Source organism: Cyanistes caeruleus, chromosome 11 (assembly GCF_971803275.1).
Source record: "Cyanistes caeruleus chromosome 11, bCyaCae1.hap1.1, whole genome shotgun sequence".
Lineage (NCBI taxonomy): Eukaryota > Metazoa > Chordata > Aves > Passeriformes > Paridae > Cyanistes > Cyanistes caeruleus.
Window position 1 is genome coordinate 6,531,346 of NC_141711.1, and position 18,263 is coordinate 6,549,608.

The window sequence follows — 18,263 nt, forward strand, 5'->3', positions numbered from 1 at the left end:
CCCCACTCTCACCATTCAGCATTGTTCAGGACAAACATAGATGCTGTATATGGATGTAAAGCTTAATTTGTGGTTTTTACACCCACCACATTTCTTGGAGTTGACAGCTTCTAGAACTTTGGGACTTTTTATCTCCAGGCTGTTGTTTTCTTTGGGGTTTTTTCTTCATTTTATAGGAAGCTAGCAGCCCATCTCTTCTCGTAATGAAACGGCATGCAAACAAACCAACCCACGCCTTGGTCAAAGCAGCTGTGTAATGCTGTTCTTCCCTCAAAGGTGGACAAATCTGCAGGGCAGTGGGGACACATGATGGGTTGGTATAACACAGTACAGCTGCACCATGACATTGCTTGGGTGGATGCTGAGAAATCTATAGGAATTCCCTGGGGAAATGTGGAGTTGGGGAAAAAAAAAAAGCCTGCTCTACCCACTGTTCCACTTTGCTGGAAAATCTACTACCCAACAGTGAAAATAGAGTGACCTATTTTTCAGAAATTACTTGGGACAGCTGTACTGAATGGTTGTTTCTTGCTCCTTATAGTGCCCAAAATGTTCAGGGCATTTTCCAGAAATTTAGAGCTAAAGAGACACCGAAGAAAGAAGGAAAATATTCACCTCAGCAGTTATTTAGTATAAGTGGAATCTCATTCATTGTAAAACTTCAGCCCCTTCTGATGACTTCACAGTTTTAAAGATAAAAGTATTTTTGAGCTCTCTTCGGCCTGCTGAAAAGCTCCTTGTTCCTCCTTGCTCTGTGGCAGATGATGCTGCCTTAGGATTTGTACAAGGTTTTGACACAAGGTATGTAATGCTCACCTCTGAAAATCAAACTAATATTCCCTCTGAGGATGGAAAAAAATGGGCCAGTCATCTTTTCTCTGGGAATTTCCAGCCAAAGGGAATAGTTATGTACTTCAAGTCATTGGTGAGTGGGCAGCAACGTTGATTGTTGGATCCTCTTGCTGCGTGTAGAGTGAGAGATGGGTGGAGATGGCAGGACAGCTGTCACCCGTGCTCTGCCATCATCAGGTGTGTGGCTTCAGCAGAAATCATGAATCAAAACCCAGAGGGGCCTTTTCAAACCCCCACTGTACCCTGACCTACCACAATCCTTCTCTCAAAGCTGCCCCTTCCTCCTTTGCCAGCCAGAATGGTGGATCTGAGTGCACAAAGAAACAAAATCAGACATAACTGGCTGGAAGAAAACCTGTAAGCCCAGGTAGGTGTTGATGGACATTCTCTATTGGCTGAAAGTTTCTTATCTAGTTTCAAGGACACTTTTATTTTTAAATCTCTTTTCCATTGGACATGTGCATGTGAAGACAGGTAGGAGATACAGAGGGTGGCTCAAGAATACCCACAAGCTGCCTGATTTCTATTTTATACCATAATTATAGTAGCATACACTTTGGACTGATAGCATTTCTCAGCAAGAGAGTACTTTAGAAATATTAATCTCACATCAGCTATTTGTGTTGAATATTGGCTTATTCAGCAGGTGATGTGAGCCAATATTATCATACTTTTATAGACAGCAAAACAGAGAGAGAAAGATTAAGTGACCCACCTAAGGTCAAGCAGTATGTCCAAGAGAAAACCTTGTTAAGCTTGGGGATTACTGCCTCCCAGTGATCGAGAAATGTCTGCAATATTTCTGAGAAGCTAACATATATACACCTACAAAATAAATTAGAAATTATACTGAATTAGGCTAGTCATTCACTAGTGTGAGGGACATTTTCATTGCATGGCATTGCAAAAGACAGCAGACTTTCTGGCAACAGCCAGATCCTCCATGTGCAAATCCCACAAACTTCAGTTTCTTAAAGGAGAGCTGAATCTTCAGCTGGTGATTAATATAAACTGTGATTAGCTCGTGATTTGGCAAAAATGGCCAAATGTTTGACTCTTTTAACTTTGTCTTGTCACTATCCAGCGTTTCCCATTCTGAGAGCTGAGAGGGATGTGTACAGATGGGACTCTTCCCCAGTTATGGGGATGGGTTACACGACAAGGAACAGAAGCATCTCGTACAACATCAAGTCTCAAGGTAACAGCATCTCTTAAATTGAACACTGGTGTTGTAGGAATTTTAGGAAACTAATAATGCCGTGAACAGTTGAGTAAACATCAAAAGAAAAAGGTTTATGTTGAGAAATTGACTAATAATTGGCATAAAATATACATACAGGGAAAAAAGCCAAGCCTTTTGTTCCTGGACTTTCTTCTCTTACATCACATTATGGATGCCATTCAAGGAAGCAACGTCTGCAGAATAATTCTAAATGTTAACTAACCATGTTTCAGCAAAAATGAACAGGGTCTCAGATTTTACTTGGCTTGGATGTCTAAAGGCAAATTATAAGTTACGTAATAAAACAACAGAATCATTCAACATTGATTTACTTGTTTATTTTGCTATAAGAAATGAAATTTTTATTGGAACGAAATTAAACAAAGGTTTATGTGCTTGTGTTCCCCATGGCCTTTTATACAGAACTAATATAGTAATATTCATAAATCATATCAGAGTTTTCAAATTTCCTCAGCAGTGACCTAGACAACAAATGCTTAACAACTTGCTGAGAGACTTTGAAATTAAATTCAGCTGTAATATCATCATGACTAATTTATGGTGAGTTTGGTTGCTACAAAGATACATTTAAAGAACCTGAAGTACATGGCAAGGATAAGATAAAACATGGGTTTAGTATCATGTAGTTATTCCATTAGAAAAATTTATTCTACGTTTCATTACTTTACTGAACATGGCAAAGCAGTGTGTTCCTTGGGAGAGAGGAAATCTTAGATAATTAAACATGTGAATACTAGGCCTTCAACCAAGTAAAATGTGGAACACACTAGATAAGAAATTAAGGAAATTGAAAGAGTCTTCCCCTTGACATTTGTTAATATGAACATTCATGAAGACACATGGACTCTCTATATTAATGTGCATCTATAAATATATATGTGCTTATACATGCACACAGCCTCCACTTTAGAGCAGGCATAATAGTAAAATATTATTTAGGGTAACACAGACATTATCTGATGCAATTGGAATCATGTTTCTGAATTTCCCAACATTCCGTCAGCCCATTTTTGTCCCACTGCAACTTTTGAACTTCCCGCAAAGCTCGTTATGGCAAATTGAGATTGATGACAAAGTGCAGCATTTTTAAATTATTAGGATTTTGAATTATTAGAAACAGAAACAAGCACAATGTTTTTCTTTTATCATTACTGCTGCTTGGAAAAACCTCATAATTGCTTGACATTTGTAGGTCCTCTCCTTGTCCTTTCTAACCCATTCTAAGGAACTGGCTGGCCAATTAAAACAATCTCTCCTTTGGAAAGCGAGCATTTGTCAGAGTTAAGAATGAAGGCTTTCTTCTACTACATCTATTGTCCCACTCATTCATTTACATAACTACTCCTGTGTTAATCAAGTGCTTGTAGGCATATCTCTAGAAAAGTGTAAGGCCATAAAAGTAAAGGCAGACATATCTAGATGAACCTTCCATATGCTGCACATCTTTTCTCCCACATTTATCTTGGTTTATCTCCACCTCTTTAAATTGGAAAACTCACAAAAATCCATCTCCTGTGAGATTTCCAAGGTTTCTTGATTTCATTTGGGTCAGAACTGACACAAAAAGATGCATGTCTCAGAGCACTTCTGAGCTGCTGCCAGGAACAGGGAGTGCTGGACTATGCCAAAAAAAAAAAAAAAGTTTTTTGAAAAGTCACCAAATTTTTTAACCTTTAAAAAATCAGCCTAGTTCAGTCTTGGGTATGATTAAAAGAACTGCCCTGATTTATTGGTGTCAAACAAAGTATGTAAGGGTAGAACATTACTTTGTAATGGAAAAAGTGCCAGTGGAAGAACTGCTTGGGCTGGGTGAGGCCTGAGCCTTAGACTGTCTCTAACACTGGAGAAAAAGACTGTTAAAATAGGAAGAATGATTCACCTGGAAGGCCATCTCTTAGTCTCCCAAATAAAGTTGGCTGTGAAGTCAACCTCAGCATCTTGGGTTCTGCTGATTAAATTATTATAGAAGTCATGAAATATACTGTGTTGGTAGGGACCCATCAGGATCATCTGATATTTGTTTTGTGCCTCACCCTGGCCCTCCAAAGTTAAAAAGTTTTTAATTCCCATCCCACCAGGAATGCTAAGCCATGAATATATTGTGATGGTTTGGGGAATGTTTCACAGAAGAAGCTTTCCATACACATAAATTTAATAAAAAAATAATATTCTCCAGTTGGTAACATAGTTGCTTCCTGCTGTCCTTCAATTTTGCACTTTTTTCTTTTCTCTTGTAAATGACAAAGTATTTTATTTTGACTGTGCTCCTGTTCTTACACATTGTCTTACCCAGCAATGCTCTATTAGACCACTGTTACAAGGACATGCCAGGGACTGCCCAGAGACAAATTGAAAATGAAATGTAAGTGATGCAGAGGAGCCAAGCCTGCTGTTAATTACCCAGCCTTTTTCAGACAGCCATCATCCTTCTGAAATATTTTTAATAGAACCCCTATGCAAAGGGAGACCTTGAGAAGACGCCTACTCCTGCCTTTCCTGAAACCACCATGTTCAATTTCCTTTAAAACATTCAACAGTGGTAACTTTTGGCTTTTAATCTGATTTATGACCCCTTGAGATGCCGTTGAGGTTATAGTTGAGGCCTTAAACTGGACAAAATTAGTAGCAAATATAAATTTAATCTGGTGAATTTATGATAAAAATTACGCAGAAAAAGCAGCACTGACAGGAAAACTCTTACATGAAAAATTATACTGGAATTAGCAGAGTGCTCTACACCTATACACATTTCTTCTAGGAGATATTATGCCTGTCCTACTTTTGGGCAAGTATTTTTTATCAAAATGCTGCCAACTAAAAAAGGTGGTCCTCATTTTGTAGTGCTTGTTTTGTGTGAACAAAATTGTCTCTGTCTTTAGATGCTTTATGATTATTTGAAAGCAATTTGATGAATAGAAGACCGTGTACTCCCACTTGGGGCAAATGTATTTTTTGAGTGATTCATAATAATTAATCTTTGTCTAAGTGGAATGCATTAATTCCTCCTACTGGTGGTGACTGTACTTCTGTTTCTTTTCCTAAGTTAGATGGTTCTGCTCCAGAGGCATATTTGCTGATTAAATTGGACTGCAACCGGGTACTTAGGTTATGTCACTGTTACCCAAATGATCTTTTAAAGAACACAGAGTACTTGTTTTCGCTGCTCTTGCGTGCTCCACATTTAATCACAGATCTTTGTAGCTTGTTATTTCTAAAATTCAGATTACTGTGACTTAAAAGCCCCTCTGTCCTTGCCAGTGCTCGGTGACATAAAATAAACCCACATATTAAGAAAAGAACCACAAAACTTGTCAAGTCGCACCGAGGAATGGAAAGAAAAAGCAAGAACGCTTTACAGTGATTTGAAAACGCCGTCTGCAGCACAGCTATAAAGGGAAATGCTATAATAAGTTGATATTATGCATGTAGCCAGAACTGTGTTTTTAAGAGTGCTGTTACCCACAGCAGTCCCCCTGTTGAGTGTGGTGTCCCAGGGCATGGTGAGGCACAGACACCCGGCAGGAGGGGGTTCATGCCCTCAGGAACATGCAAGTGCCACTGGGCAGCAGGAGAGGCAAGGGGAAAACAGAGGGAAAGATTCCCCACGAGTCTCCTGCTGCTCCTTGGCAGGACCAGCCACCAAAGCCCCGTTTGCTTCTCCCCACCCTTCTGTGGGCTGGCTGAGACCTTCGGGCTCGCTTGTGGCTGGCCCTGAGCCGCCAGTGCAGAGCAGCCTGTTGCCATTTTCCTCCCACTGCCTCCTCCTCCTCCTCCTGGTCACCGGGGACTGCAGCGGGATGGAGACAGAGCTGGCACGGCCTCGATGCTTGACGGACTGAAGTGCTCCAAGTTCCTTTTTTAGTAAAATTGCTTTGTCTCAAAAGTGCTGCAGAGCAAAGCCCGCTCACCCCATGCCTCCCTCCGCGCTCTCGGCCTGCTGGAGGTGCCAGGATGAAGTGCCAGGAATATTCCTCATCCCCAGAGATGGAACATCCCGGGGTCCTGCAGCCTGTGTACCCCAGTTCAGTTTCCCCAGGACAAGTGGCCTGTCCTCCAGCCCCAGCACGTCCCTCTCTGGTGAGGCCTGGTGGCAGCATTGCTCCTTTGTTCTTTTAAAACGTGGCATCTGAGGAATGGACAGAAACCAACAGCTCCTTTTTTTCTTTTTGGCCTGGGATAACAAATAGCTTGTGTGCAGCTGTAAAACACTGCACTTGGGCAGGGTTTCACTGCCTGCATGATGAAGGGCTCTGCACATCTTCATTAGTTCCTTCCATATCCAGTTTTGCCTTTTCCTTGCTGCTCCTTCACAGCCCACATGGTGCTGCTGGGGCATGGCCAGGGTGGAAAATTATACCAAGGGCTGATAGGGGCAACTATCTGTTTCTGAGTTTATCTGTGCTCCATTCCCAGTCCTGATACCTTCTGATTTCAGATTTTTGGCCAGCATTTCACCACATGAACTATTTCCTTGTCCAGACAAACATGTTTTCCAGGGCAGATGATAGTTTGGGATGGGAATGACTGATATCAAGCTGGCCTCAGTGGACATGACCAAGGAAGGCAGTGTGCACAAGGGTTGTGAGGAGTGGGTGGGTGGACAGGGACCAGAACCAGGTAGAAGGGGCTGTGGTTAGAATACAGAGGATGATGGGAGCTAATGAGCTGCTAACGAGACTGATAAAGAAAGAGTGGAGATAAATACAGTGAGAATTAAGCAGGAGAGATGGTTGGAGACTGGGTGTGAGGATCCACAAGGACATAAACAGTGAATATAAAACAGGAATGGAATTAGGGTGAAGAGGACAAACTTACCTAAGAGATGATGTTGCAATGAGGGCAGGACATCTGGGGCTGCAGGTAAGAAGGGGCAGACTTACATTCAAATGTTTAATGAACTGCTGTTACCTATCAGGATGTTGATTTCTCCAGTGTCTGTTCAGAGCTCAGTGCTCCTGGTTCAGCTCTGAACTCTGGCAAAGGGTCCCTGCCTCTCCCATTCCAGAGGCCACCTGCATCTCTGACAGAATATGGAGCAGGTGGAACTGCATGTGCCCTGTTTGTGTGGCTGCATGAGAGGTGAGTGAGAGTGATTCTGGTTTGGGGAAATCATGTACTGCACAGTGATGCCATCCTTGGTGACATAACAGGGTACTTCTGGCTGTTGAGGTAGGTCTCATCTTCACATTTTGTTTATTTATTTCTAAACAAATGCTCTCCTGCCATTCTGGGTGGCTTTGCTCTAGTGCCAGATCTTGGAAGTAGCATGTTATCTTTCAAATTTCACTTCCTAGGTGATGGGAGGTCAGTGTGGGACTTCAGGGCAAGGCAAGATGGTCCAGTGATTAAGGTCTCAGGCATTTGAATGCCCTCCTGATGAACTGGGCTCAGTTTCCTCAGTTACCCAAACTCAACTCTTTCAGGATGACTGCTTCTGTGGTTTTGGCCAAGGATTGGGGTTTCTTGCAGATATTACTTATTCCCAGTTGAAATAGATATTAATGAGAGCTGTGTCTTACATGTACAAAGTAAAGGCCCTTGAAAAATTTTTAGAACAGTTTGGACACCCCAACATTTCTGAAACTTTTTTATTTTATTTTTATTATTTCTCACCTCTCCCTGTTCTCAAAACATGTGATTTAGCTGCAGGAATACTTTTGTTGGTTTTGGATGATCCACTAATGAGAAATACAGAAAACCTATGAGGATATGAACGATTTTCTCTTATGTGCTCAAGCAACAGGCAGCAAGTAAGGCTTGGTGCAAGGCAGTAAACAGCAAGTAGAAAACCAAAAGTGAAATCATTGACATGTATCCTCCACACTGTGCAAATGAAGGACAGAAAACTCCTAGGAAAATCTCTGGGAATTCAGCTGCCCTTGCATAACTCCAGTTAGTGTGAAGACAGCGTTCATGTAAGTCTTGTACTTCTGTGAGGTAAGGTCCCATTTGAACTTCTCATTTGACATTGGATCATATTTATTCTGACACAAGGTGTTATGTTGCATGTGGATAAAGTCAGTTACTGACAGAGTAACTTTCATGTGCCTTGAGGGATGGTGATGTTACTGGCCTGTGCACTAGAGGCTGAAGATGGCTGTTCAGTTTCTACATCTCTGAACCCTGCTGGGAACCTGAACTGTTCACCTGAATGCTCATTTTTTATGTGTTTTCTACTAAAAAAGTTTTAAAGCATCTCTGAATTTTTGCTTGTTTGTCATAAAGGAGGAAAAAAAGCCCCACAGAATGGGAATTAAAAAAAGGATTTTCTTTGTGACTTCAGGTCCTCATTAAGAGGTTTATGATCTGGCTTAGGGAAAGATTTCCTTGAATTATTTTAAGGTTCTAATGATAAAAACCTTGGGGAGGTCATGCATATGAGGGATTTAATACCCATTCAGAACCATCTGGCATTAGATTACGTGCAGGGAAAGAACAAAATCTGGCAGTAGTACTTATCTCCATTAACCCAGAGTACAGGCTGATATGATTGTAGCAGAGAAAATACCCTCACTCTTTCACCAGGAAGAGCTCTTAGTAGACCTGGGCTAAACTGGCTTATAAAACCAAAGACTTATTGAAGCATGGATCTGCCATCTCATTGAGTGCATTTGCTTTAGCTTTTAATATGTATTTCATATCTCTTTAACCTTGACAACTAATATGTATAAAATATTGCTGGGATGAAGGACTGTGTTAGCAGCTCCTAACTTGCTCTGTGAGAGTTAGTAATGTAATCATAATGCTGGAGAGTAGAACCAGTTCCCACGTTGTTCCTGCCTCCTCTCTAGAGCATCACAGCACAGTCCCAGTGACATCCTCAGCAAAACTCCTGCTGATGTCAGTTGTGACAGGTAACTTTCCCTCCAACCCTTCTCAACCACCTACGTGCTTAAGATGGGTTTGGCCTGAAGCAAACTGACCAGTGAGTGCTTTGGTCCAAACCCAGTTGAGAGAGTGAACAATGCCAGGAAGATGATCCTTTCTCATCCAGATTAACTGCCTTTCACCCCACCTGCTGGGCAGGCTCTCTTCAGCCTCCTGAGCTGCTCATTAATGCTGCACCATTTTCATCTTGTCATACTCCATCAGGATCCTCCACTGAGGGTTTCTCTCTGCCCTTCAGACTTTTCTCTCCTCTTCCCTCCCTTCCCAGCTTGGTGCAGTCTGATAGCTGCTCTCTCTCAGCCAATGTTATGATTCACTTACTACATGGAAAGCAAAACCATATGGAAGACAAGATAAAGGCCATTTATCTCAAAGTCTACTGAGATGTGAACATCTCACATTAAGGCTGCAGTTCAGCCAGGCTGTCTTGCACATGTTGCTGTCATCTCTTTCCACCAGAACAGAGATGGACTCCTACGTCAGCCAAAACAATCTTCTTAGCTTGTCATCTGCTTTGTACTTAACACAGCCTTGCATGCAAAACATTCAAAGGAAAAAAAGAAAAAAAAATATTCTTGTTATGTTTTTTCCTTTGTTCTGAGAAGCCACCTGTGCCAGCTTTCCCTTTGACAACTGCTGTCTGGTGAAGGAATTTGCAATCATCCTAAGATAGGGCTGAGTTTGGTAAATGCTACGTGCATCAAGCTTGGAAAAGGAAAGTTTGTTCTATATTCATTAATAGATGCCTCTCCCTGAGTGGCTGAAAGAGGATCATGGAATAACTTGTGTTGGAGGGAACATAAAGATCATCTTGTTCCACTCCACCCTGCCATGGGTAGGAACACCTTCCACTAAACCAAGTAGGTAGGTCAAAGCCCCATCTAGTCTGGCCTGGTGTTATTACAATGGATGATTTTATTAAATTAATAGCTGCTTTAAGGAAGGAAGACCCATCAGGGTGAGGTCTCAGTGATGCTGGCTGTGCAGCCAGGTGAGGGGCTGCAAGAACAGCATGTGCCCCAGGACAGTGCTCCGAGGTGCCCCTGAGGAAACCAGTGCTCCTGATCTGTCCCCATCTCCCTGCTTCCTTCCTTCCCTGCCAACAAACAAAAGGACAGCTCATCTAGTTTGGGGTGAAAGCCTCCATCTTTCACGCTTCTGGAGAATTCAGAGATAGGGTGCTGGTGGATGTCTCACAGTGTCTGCTGGTACCTTTCTCCTTTCTTTCCTGTGTAACACATTCACCGATGGATTTATGCCGCAGCTGGAAAACAGATCCCAGGACAGTCTTTTCCCTGGCTTCATGTAATAGACACAAATAGACTCTCACTGCCATTTCTATCTGGTTCTTTCTATCAGCACAAGGGCTCTATTACCCTTCTAAAATGGTGCTGAAGGGGAGCAAAAGACTGGCAAGAAAAGGAAGAGCTGGAACAGGAGCACAAAGCAGCAAAGGGCAGGAGGCTGCCATGAGACCAGCAAGCAAAAGCAGGAAATTAATGGCAGGTATAAAAGGGGCTGTTGGAAACCACCAGTTTTCCTATGAGGGCTCATCTTTTGAGTAGGAGCTGCCATTGGATAGCATCAGTCACTCTGGTCTGAAGTGCATTTTTAACAGGGAGAAACTTTCTCCCTACTCCAGTTTTGAACTTTGCTGAACGAGCTTGCAAAGTTAATGACAGGCCTTTAAAGTAGCTCATGTTATGGAGCAGCAATGTGGGAAAAAGATGCAAGCAATTACATTTTAAATAAACACCCACTGTGTTATTAGAAACTACCTGAAAAGATACTTCAGCAGTGTAAAATCCATCTTTCAAACATGTTATCCCAGCTGTCCTGTGTGAGAAAATGTGAATCAGAGGGTGTTTGAAGTGTGGGAATCACTGAGTAATTCCATGCAGGCAGTACTCAGCTCTCAGCTGCTTTCCCAGACTCCTCATGAAACTTTCATATTCAGGTCCAGCTTTTGTTTTCCCTTTGCCCCTAGTTTGCTGAGAGTCTTCTGCCTCTCCAAGACTCCACATGCTGAACATGACAAGGCAAATGAGAAGGTGGGCAAGGGGGGAACAAAAAGTGACTGAGAGGTATAGCAGATTATCACCCTGCTGTCTACTGATTCTGGACTGAGCTGAGAGGAAATATATTTCATATCCTGTCAGCCACAGCCGTCCTGAAACAGTCAGGGTACTTCACTTGCGTAAGCAACACTACTGCCATCTTTCAATCACTGCTCTTGGAGAACTACTCAAACTCTTGTATTTGAATGATTCCAGCTGTTCTCCACTCCCTCAGATACCATGAGAAAGCAGTCCCTTATAGTGAGACTACTTCAGTGATATCAAAGGGTGTGGAAGAAAGCTCCTAATTAGTAAACCCTCAAGGTATGTAGATATAAATAGCCCTGGAGCAGTGAGAACAGATCCAAATCTGCAGATTCAAACCTAACATTGTCTTGGGATGAAAGCATTATGTTTAGGCTGATTCCACCAGAGAAGAGTGATTGAACATTCCTGTTGAGGGCTTGCTTCGATTGATAAAGCTCCTGGCTGGGTTGTGCAGCATATTCTCAATTTATTGAACCACCTGCCAAGGCTGAGCCAGGAGCAGCAGTAGCAAGAACTTAGTCTGGGATGAGCAATCATGAGGGAAAGTTCTGGCTTGTACTTTTACTTATGTAAATAAATATATGTCTCGATTCTCAATTTGCCAAAAGTGGAAAACACCTTGGGGGTCCAGCTAAAAAGCAAAAAAGTTGTGATAAACAGCTGGCATTCATCAGCTGAGCATTTGCCAAAACAGTGAGCTTATCCTACCCAATGTGCTTGTGGCAGAGGGGAAATATAAGGGCTGGAAGAGATGGAAATCACACAATTGCCTGTTCTTGATCTCTTTGCATACTCAAGAGCCACATCCCTCATCTCATAGCCCTGGTGACAGTTCATTCTCTCTTCATTCCAGCACAACTACAACCAGCAAACCAGTCAGCTGCTCCTAAATGGCCCTCCTGCATTTTGACATCATTTACTGCGCTCCTCCACACTTTCCATTGGGATTACTTATGGGGGTTTTTTGGTCTCCTACATGGAATCTCTTGGACATTTCACAAAGCAGCCACTTGCAGTGGCTTGACAGCACTGTCCCTCTGTGCTAAATGCTGAGATCTTGGGTTTAAAGTGAAGGCTCTTAAGGAAAAAGGAGAAAAAATACATAAATGAAACCAAGCTTCCCTTCAAAATACCAGCCCAGCCATAAGTGTGGACTTGCACAGCTGTTCCCAGGGGCAGGATCCGAGTGCTGTGTGTCAGGAGCTCTTCTGCAGGACCACACAAGTGTATTGCTGTTCTTAAATCCCAGCCCCACAGCTGGTAAATTCCTGCCAAGCTGTTTGAGATGAGGGTACCTGGGAAGTATTAGATGAGTCTGCACTGCATCAGGAGAACACTATTTGCACTTAATTAGGCATATCCCTTCCCTCCCAGAAGGAGGGATATCCCTATCCCTTCCCATCTGCAGACAGATGCTGCATCCACAAAGTGAGAAAAACACAGTTTTCAAGTGGAATCTGACAGAAAAAAGCCTCAGAGCAGGCTTCAGACAATCCCAGCAGTGGAGATCCTCATGGTATTGCACAGCTCAAACCAGTGGATGTTGATTTTCTCTGCAGCAACAATTCCCATTTATCCCAATCCAGCTAATATCCTAATTCAAACAGGTTGTCTTGCACTTCTGCCTCCTTATGTTAGAATGCTGGTGGAAAGGTTCTGACTTCCCTTCTCTCCCTGGAGCCCTCTCTAGGAGTCCATCTTTCAGCCAAAAGTCTGGATGTTATCTCCTGCCAGGTGCTCTGGATGGTGCTCATCATAACAGCCTTACCCAAAGCATGATAGGATCCCTGGCCAGGATTGCCCTGCCTCTGTCTCTGAGGCTGCAGCTTAATAGGCACCAACTGGGGCTAATTCATCTTCTAAAGCAGACTGGTCTTCCAAGGATGGACCATGGGCAGGCAGGAAAGCCTCCCATCAGTTTTGCTGGCCCACAGCACAAATTGCAGCATCACCCTGGTGTGTTTGAGCTGAGCAGATGCCCTGTAAACAGACACAGCTGGTGGGTGAACACAGATCCCTCACCAGCCAACACCTGCCTGAATGAAATCCCAGTCTGTTTATTCCTTGGAATGGCTGGAAGACAAGGTGTTTCTTCTTCATAGCGCAATCCCAGGGTGTATTTACAGCAAATGTAAAACCAGCAAAAGCCAAAACCAGCCTTTTGGAAGCAGTTGATTGGAAGTGTGAGTCTCCAGTGGCATTTCTAACTTGGGCTCATTACTCACGGGCCTGTTGTGTGTACTTAGGGGCTTTATCCTTTCATCCTCTTCTCATTTACACATATCTTCTGATCCAAGACAGGAAGTTTTTTTCCTGTTTACATCAAGTCATGGTGATGCAGACACTAATCTGGCACAAGCTTGGGCTGCTGAATGAGGGTGATGCTTTTCTCACCAGCTGTATCACACTGGCTGTACAATTTGTGAGTCTGGGTTTTAATTCTGCAGGTACTTTTAAGAAATCCCAGAAGGTATGATGGAAAAGTATGTTTATCAGACATGATATAGCTGAGTGAATAAAGTGAATGGTCCTCTACTGATGAAATGTAAATTTATCAAGAAAACTTCCAGTTCACCTTGTTTGACAATTTTGCAGATGGAGATCATTGCCTTGGGTGAGGAATTACTTCATATTTTGTCCCTACTATTCATCTTCGTGGAGCCCCTTGACACAAAGTTTGAGTTCCTGCAGCTGCCTCAGCCCTGCTTCTCTGTAGGATGGCTTTCTGTACAAAACAGAGTCTCTGCTGCAGTTTCACTTTAAAATTTAGTTCTACTAAATCTGACACTTATTTATACACATTCTGGATTTAAAAACAGGAGAAAGAAAATTCATGTGAGCAAAGTGGCACTTTGACACTCTTCAAAATTTCAAGTATCTTTTCAGTGGGTGTGTGAATTGATTCTGTAGATGAATCAACATTTTTTCATATATATATTCATTTTAATATGTATTAGGGCTCCAATAAAACATTGGGATGCTTAAAAATTACCAGCAAAACCCTACAACAAACAAAAACACACCCCAACCAATAGTTTAGTTTTCCTGTTTACTTTGGCATGTGGTTTAAACATTCTTCTCAATACACCAAGGCTAGCTGGTGTCTTGCTTATTTGACACGTTCAGAAAACATATGGGTCTAGCTCTGCAGCTGAAATGTGAGACATTATTGCAATTAAATGTTTATATGCTGAGAAGCAGTGTCTTTATACAACACAAGACACTGTGTACAGTGCATATTAAACAGTAGATAATGCATACTGAATAATGTTAGGTGGAAAATGTTTCTTTTGCTATGATCATAACTGCTTTCTTTATAGTTCTAGGAAGTTATCCCACATTCTCAGTTTTAAATGTGTTTCCAAATTTAATGAAGTGTCTGGTTTAATGCTGTGTCTGTTTTAATGGCATAGGAATCCCAGTCAGAAAGCTTCATTATGTGAAGATGAGAAGAGGGGAGTTTCCATCCCAAATCCTGTTCCCCTATGAGGAAATAGCTCAGGTTTCCTTCTGTTCTGGAAAACATACCATGAAGATGATCTCATGGATATCACAGCTTTTCAGCTTTCTCCAGAATATGGTAAACTGGATAGTAGGTGGAAATTTTCATGATTAAATTCCTTTCAGAATTAGGAAACTGGTATTCATTCACATTTAAGGCTTCTGAATCTGACTGCGTGTCATCTGGCCATTTAATTATTCAATAAGCAGTGCTGGCCAAGGAATGCAAAGTAAAATTGCTGTAAATTAGCTGTGGCCTGTGACAGTCCCTGTAACTGATGTTGCTTTTGCACAAACTTTCTCACAACGTTTTGGCATTGAATTAATTCTGTTTTTCACATTAGTACCCAGGTAATAGTCAGTACTTCAAGATCTCTTACCTGTATTAGGGGTATTTTTTGTTGTCAGGGGGAAGACATGCTGTACTTCAAAGTGAGTTTAATTCAGCTGCTACACGGGCAGTGACTTGCCAGAATGAAAGCTATTTTTGTGGCTTGAACAAAAGAAAAGCAATTGAGATTTCGTGGAAAACTGGATCCTGCTGCAGCTGAGAGGCTGGAAGTGTCTGTCTCTGCAGGACTCCTTCTGGACGTCCCTTCTGGTTACACATGTGCCTGAGTATTCTGTGGAACCGAGCCCTCAAAGCAAGCAAAAACACCCACACACTTCCACAGACTATCCAGGGACACAAATAATTTCCAATATTCCCCCAGTAAAACTCGTCTTGCCCTTGCCTTGCTGAGAAGCTCAGCCTCAGCAGCGAAGGCAGCTCTGCCCAGAGCACCCAGCGCTGCTGGTGTGGGAGGAACAGATCCCCCTGCATCTCTCAGGGAGCATCTGAGGTGCTGCATTTTCCTCTGGCTGCAGAATACGCTCCCTGATGCAGCTGAAGAATTGCTGGATTCTTGTTTTATTAGTGTTACTCCAGCCAGAATCTGCAGGCATCTCATCCCAAACCAGCTGCATACAGCCAGAGCAATGTGAGGGTATGCTTAGAGGGTATAATCATTTCTTAAAGCAGAAATAAATGTTAGTCTTCTCTGAGCTAGGAGAAATACTTATTAGATGTGCTTAAGCATGTGTGCTGGTCTAGGATCAGGCAGGAAAATGAGCTGTGACTCTTAACTCATGTTGTAGGTATGAGGAAGGATGGACAGCAGCTGGCTCCTGCCTGGATACTCTGACTGAAGAACAGCACAAGTTAGGTCAGGGTTTTCCTCACTTATGCTCTTGCTGGGTCACTTGGTCAGAGCTGCCCTGCTGCTCTGTTCTCCAGGGCAGCATTGAGGATGGAAGTGGAGGTTTTGCTGCTCTTGAGGCTCAGCAAGCTGGGGATGTTATGCAGGACAGGATAGGAAAAGTTCTGTGGTGTAGCACTGCCTGCTGAAAACCTTGTCATTTATGCAAAAAAGCTTAAAAGATAATATTTATTTTCTTACCTATATTTGCTTTCTATACTGTGTCAGACAGACAGGCTGTGCCTGCAGGGCATGAGGAGATGCCTGGAAGGAAGGATGTGTCTCTGACTGCCCAAAGCCCAGGTTTTCTCCGTGTGTGGCACTGAATTGATGCTGCACTTCCAGCCTGGCCTGAAACCCCCGGTCTCCACTGCTGGGTGGGTTGTGAGTGGGGTTCTGCTGAAGCATTGGAGGGCCAAATTTCCCTGAGTACCAGGCCAGGGAAATTTTACTGCTCCAGGGCTGCAGTGCAGGTGCAGCAAAGGCACCGTGCTGTGCCAGCCCCAAAATCACACCTCACCAAGCTGGGAGAACCTGGGCTGGCCAAAAAACTACCTGGCTTTGAGCATTTCCTGGGAGCATTCTGTGTACCCACTGAGTTTCTGCCTGCCTGCTGGCCAGTGTTGATGAATCCAGCCTATGTTGACTTATATGGCTTTTTGTTTAAAGTTTGTCAATTTTTTGAGAACGTGTGGGTGAAATTTCCTTTTTCCATTTGAAAGAAAAGAAAAATGTGCACATTGAAAGATGCAAAAGGCATTCAAGAAATGCACAGATCATCATTTCAGGCATTCTGAGCAGAGGGATTGAGTGAAATCATTTATAGCATCTGTTTTGATATTACAGTAGTTTAAAACTGTAGAGTTTCACTAAACAATTTTGAGTAAATAGATCTTTCCTAGGTAACTTTTAATATGTTCAGTTGTTTTCTCAGTCAGCACTACTATGCTCTGCCAAACATCAGTGTAGTTGTGTAACTACAGCAAGACACTTTTAGCTAGATAAACCAATGCTTTCTCATAGCACTGCAAAAAAAGAAATATATACAAATAAATAGATTCAGGGACAATTTGTCCAACAATAATCTATAGCACAGAGGGGATTCTGGAGTCACCTTCAAAGTATATGCTGATGTTCTTAAAATGACCTATGAACATCTCTCTAGTCTGTAAGGAGTCCAGAGGGATTTTTGATATAATAGATTTGGGTTATTAAATTACTCTTGGAAATGTGGAGCTGACCTCCAGTGGCAAATATTTCTGTGAAAACATTGGCGAACATTTAATTTGGTGAATTTTCCTCTAGTGTTTCTTTCCTAAAATCAAAACAAACAATAAAAATATATTGGATGGGGCAAGAACACACAATAAACCTATTTTGTTGCATTTTCTGATATGTGATACTGCCTAACTGCTAATAAATAATCGACACGCCTACTTTTAGCAGATACTCCAAGTCCAAGATGCCTTTGAGCCTGCATGGAAAATGGAATAAAATCACCATCCCTTTTATGCTGATTTAGCCTAGAGCTGGTGAGGAACCTCAGCTCTGCATTGCTCCATGCAGACTGACAGGAACGTGCCAGGCTCAGCTGGGATGGGAAGGGATTCCTGGGGACAGATTTTTGGCTCAGAGAGGCAGTGGATGCTGGGGCTGACAGGACAGATGAGCACTCAGAGCCACGACACTCCCCTGAAATGAGCCTGGTTTGGGGACCTGCAGGGGCGTTTCCACCTCACAGCTGCCACCCCAACAACCAGACTATACCAGAAGGAGCTCTAATCTGAATGCTTCACTTTTTATACAAATTAAGCAATTCCAGCAGGAGGGAAAAAAAAAAATCCCTGTAATGAGCAGAAAAAGGACTTGAACCTGAGCCTCTTGCTCTGAGATGAGTACTTGCATGTGTATTTTTTAAATTAAAAAGACTGTTCTGATTTTGATGATTAATAAACCCAGCTCAGAGAGTTCAGGTCATGGATTTCTTGGTGCTTTCAGGCTCTTTACAGAGAATTTTGATTAAGTCCTTCAATAAAGGCCTGAAAAATTAGGGCATTTTCCTTATGACTTTTTAAATTTCCAGACTCAGCATGCTATAACAAAATCTTTGCAGAATCTGTTGCCCTATTCTATGTGACACTTGTTTGACATGAATACCCCAGGAGCAGTTTCCCATCTGACAAGCTAAGTTTCTGTAGCATTGCCCAGCTTCTCCAGCAGCTTTTGCTGGAGAAACTCAGTCTGGTAACTGATGCTGTTACCATCTCTGGATCCCCTGGGTACCCTTTAAGGTAAAATTTTGTATTTGGCATTTTTCCTGGGCAGAAGGGCTCCAAGGTCCTGTTCCTTAAACCCAAAACTTCATGCTAGAGTAGTTACATGCCTCCAGGCATTTTGTGAGAGCTCATTAACCAGGGAAAAAAAAAAAAAAGGAAA

At 42.5% G+C, this 18,263-nt stretch overlaps 2 long non-coding RNA genes across 7 annotated transcripts in view; both read left to right on the forward strand.

The window, feature by feature from the left end:
- LOC111934992 (uncharacterized) overlaps nt 1-18,263 on the forward strand; it is a 109,502-nt gene that overhangs the window by 71,474 nt on the left and 19,765 nt on the right. Inside the window, exons 5-6 of one of the 5 annotated variants that reach the window (XR_015274991.1) lie at nt 1,124-1,219; nt 1,937-2,050. The exons of 3 other annotated variants lie outside the window; for them this stretch is intronic. This is a non-coding gene — a long non-coding RNA (uncharacterized LOC111934992). Of the gene's footprint in view, nt 1-1,123; nt 1,220-1,936; nt 3,662-18,263 lie in introns of those variants that run through there. One more of the 5 variants, XR_015274998.1, reaches the window with a different exon arrangement.
- Nucleotides 6,819-15,399, forward strand: LOC147650962 (uncharacterized). 2 transcript variants are annotated; one of them, XR_015275002.1, is made up of 5 exons: nt 6,821-6,955; nt 7,101-7,264; nt 7,739-8,032; nt 13,536-13,702; nt 14,502-15,399. It is a non-coding gene; the product is annotated as an uncharacterized LOC147650962 (long non-coding RNA). The 2 variants fall into 2 exon arrangements; XR_015275001.1 differs by lacking the exon at nt 14,502-15,399 and having other exon boundaries at nt 6,819-6,955; nt 7,101-7,174; nt 11,942-13,920.